Genomic DNA, 3,901 nt, shown 5'->3' with positions numbered 1-3,901 from the left:
TCTTCTTCCCCTTCCCATTAGCAACAGATACAAAGGTTGGGAAGCGCGCACCGCCAGGCTCAAGGACAAATCCAATTTCACTGTTATAAGACCATTCAACGGACCTTTTTCCCCGTAAAGATGTACTCTTGATTTCACATTCCACCTCGTCGTCGCCCTTTCACCTCATTGTCTCCCTGCACTTCATTTTCTTTGTAACTGCAACACTGTGTTCTGCATGATGTTATTGTTTTTCCCTTTGTACTAAATAAATGCACTGATGTTTCGAAATTGTCTGTGTGGATGGCAGGCAGAACAAAGCTTTTTTCACTTGTCTCTTTCAACATGTGACAAAAATAAACCAACGATAATTACTATTAGCAGCGCCCCTCAAAACAGCCGATTGCAGCTCATCCCGAAGTCACACCGGGACTCCCCATCCCAGATATATTCCGTTTGACTCATACATCCTTCCCTCACTCACCTCTCATCCTGGCACCAGCTGGTTACCTCTGCTTCCCAGGCCTGCAACAGAGTGGCCGCCCTCAAGTTTAAACCTGTTTAGCTTTCTCCACATGCTGCCTGATCTGCTGAGTGGCTCCGATATTTTAGGACTTTCGTTACCTTCTGCTGCTCCTTTATATTGCCCTTTTCCCGCCTTCTCTCTTTGTTTGTCTGTCTCTCTTTGCCTGCCTACCTGTCTGCGCACCGTCCATCGGTCTGACTCTCCCTCTCCCATTCTATCTCCATGGCTGTCCTTTATCTTTGCTTTCTCCCTCTAGCTCCCCATTTGGCCTCATTCCGTAACTCTCCTTGTTTGCTTTCCTGCATCCAGACCCTGAGCCCCTCCTTCTCCTTGATATTCATTCAAAGACATCTCACGTGTTTAGCGGTATTTGCAACGTGCAATTTCAATCCTTAAATTAACTGTTGTATAAATGTTGATAAGCCACCATTAAAACTCTCTGCTGCTAACTCTGTTTCAGAGAAAAAATAATCCCAGTATTTTAATTCTTTCCCACAGATGGAATGTGCCAAAGCTGGAAATAACCCCATAAATCTCTTCTTCCGTCACGACAATCTCAGCTGTTCTGTAATAGGGCCATGGTCATAGACTAATCAAGCACAGAAACAGGCCCTTCTCTACCCTAGGTCCACACTTCAATCACCTATTTACACCGGTCCCTTTTCATTCTCCTCTCATTCCCAGCAACCGCTTCCTCACGGATCTACCACTCACCGACACACGAGGAGTATCTCAAACTGCCAATCCCCCTACCGACCACATGTCCTTAGAAATATTCTTGGGTACAGTGGTCCTGTTTACTGATGAAAGTCAGAGGATTATCTGCAGCCGGCATAGACGAGATGGGCCGAATAGCGTGCTCCTGAGCTTTAAAACCAAAGCAGAGCATTCTGGTAATAATGCGCAGGTCAGGCTGCATATGTGGGAAGAGAAAGAGAGCCACCGTTTCAGATCAAACACCCTCGACAGAACTGAAAAGGGGATAGAAGACGCAGGGGGAGATTTGACCTGAAAAGTTAACTCCATTTCCCTTCCCACGGAAGCGGTCTGGTCTGCCCACTATGTCAGCATGTCTGTTCTATTTAGAATATATATAAAATATATTCTATTTTCACCTACTTTTCGATATAACACTTGACCATTTGCTCCGGAACAGAACCTGTGGACCCAGACTGTGTGAAGAGCAATGGGATAACCTCTCATTCATTGAGCTCCAGAGAATGTCGGCCAACGCTGCTGAACCTCACCTCACAGGGCGGACCCGGTGAACATTTTGCTGCACTCCCTCAGTCACAGTTAGGGGCCGGACCTGTATACAGGAGGTCGTGAGTCTTTGGATCTCCCCATCTCAGAAGCTGGTGGAAGCAGAGATGTAAATATCTTTGAAGACTAACATGGATACATTGTCAATCAGCAAGGGGTCGCCGGGAGAGGCGGGTATGTGGAGTTCAGTATTCCATCAGATTAACCGTGACTTTACTGAATGGCGGAGCATACCCGAGTGGCAGAGTGGCTTACTCCTGCTCCTGATTCGCATGTCTGTATATTCTAGGTGCCGTCTCACCAGGGCCCTATATCATTCCAATGAGTCGTGCTTGCTCCTGGACTCAAACTCTCTGCAATAAATATCAACACACCGTTCGCCTTCCCACTTGCTCACCGACCCTGCATGTTAATGTTCAGTGTTTTGTGTCCAAGGACACCTGGATTCCTCAGAACAACAAAACTGTTCAATCACTCACCATCAAATAAAATTCATTTTCTAAGCAGCATGTCACCATGCTCCACATTACATCCCACCCGCGTGTCTTCACCCATTCCCTTCGCCGTTCGCTCTCCCACTGAATCCTCTACGCATCCTCTTCACCGCCCGCATTGACACCCAGTTTTGTGTCATCAGAAACCCTGGATATATTGTCCGTGAAAGTCAAGCAAACTGCAGCTGCTGTAAATCTGAAACAAGAACAGAAAATGCTGAACAGGCAGCATCAGTGAAAAGAGAAATAGAGGTCACGTTTTATGTTGAAGGTCCTTCACTTTCCGAGCTGAAACGTTTACTCTGTTTCTCTCTGCACAGATGGTGCTCGACTCGCTAAGGGTTTCCACTATTTTTTATTTTACTTTCCCTAACCCTCTGAATCAAACCATTAACGCAGGTTGCGAAAAGTCGGATCCCTTCCGCGATACCTGCTTCCCGCCTCCCAAGACGGGAGCAGACCATTTATTCTAGCTTCCTTCGGGGTGTGTCTCTGTGGCGCAATCGGTCAGCGCGTTCGGCTGTTAACCGGAAAGTTTGTGCTTAGAGCCCACGCAGACACGCTGGTGATCCGGCATATTTCTGTACGTGTCATTGTCAGCTGGGTAACACTGCGCTGTCCGGAGGCCGGCGCTTCCTGCTGCTGCCTCACTGGGCTAAGTGGGAGACCCCCTGCAGGGTCTCACGTCCAGAGCCCGGATGTTCTGTTTCCTTTTTAGGCGAATGTACGAGATTCATAAAGCGATGTCCCTGGTAATAATCCGACTGACTTTTGAGCTCCGGACTTGCTGGGTCTGATGTTTGGATTTCAGTCGACATTAGAATGTGATCATCGATTTTTAGTCTGAACTGATCTGATGACATGTCATCGATCTGGAACGTTAACTGGACATTTCTCCCCACCGAAGCTACCCGACTTGCTGTGGGTTTCCGCCATTCCCTGTTGTTTTTATTTGAGGCTGACGTGCGGCGTATTGTTTGGTGGAATTATTCGCTTCATCCTCCGCAGTCCCAAAGTTTCTTCAGCTAACACAAACCACCTTAAATCCAAAACTCGAACCAAGCCTTACATTTGGAACACCTTAATTCCAAAAATCGAGACATGACTTAGAGGACTTAAAATATATAGTTCAGTGATGCGTGCGTCGCGGGACAGCACTTTCCCTCTCCTCACCCGCGCTGTCTCCCCCCCCCCCAAACCCTGAATATATTCGAGAAAGGGGAAAGAAATATGTCCAGATACAAAAGTCTTTGAGGGTCACGTCCTTTGAATTCACCAATTTGCCGGGTTATAAATACGCATATGTCGCAAATTCCATTTCTTTTTGAGGGTCGATATCCGTTCACTTTCAGCCTAAATAATTTCTGCCCACCGAGGTTATCACAGGGTGTGGGGAGAGCACGGGACAGAGGCTTGAACTTGGATGATCAACCATGAATGAAGAGCAGGTTAGACTCGAAGGGTCGAATGGCCTGAGCCAGGTCCTATTCTCTGTGTTTCAATGTCTTTGTTCTGTCGGCAGCGGTAGAGAGACGGGAGTTTACTTCTAAAGTTGCTTACTTGTGCCGGGGATGTAGCTCAGTGGGAGAGCGCATGCTTCGCATGTATGAGGTCCCGGGTTCAATCCCCGGCATCTCCA

At 47.5% G+C, this 3,901-nt stretch overlaps 1 non-coding gene across 1 annotated transcript; it reads left to right on the top strand.

The window, feature by feature from the left end:
• The first annotated feature begins 3,829 nt into the window (after positions 1–3,829).
• On the top strand, positions 3,830–3,901 carry trnaa-cgc (transfer RNA alanine (anticodon CGC)). Its single transcript has one exon. It is a non-coding gene; the product is annotated as a tRNA-Ala (tRNA).

This window comes from Pristis pectinata, chromosome 29, assembly GCF_009764475.1.
Source record: "Pristis pectinata isolate sPriPec2 chromosome 29, sPriPec2.1.pri, whole genome shotgun sequence".
In the NCBI taxonomy this organism is placed as follows: Eukaryota; Metazoa; Chordata; class Chondrichthyes; order Rhinopristiformes; family Pristidae; genus Pristis; species Pristis pectinata.
Note: the sequence above shows the minus strand (reverse complement) of the source record. Positions and strands in the feature narration are given on the sequence as shown.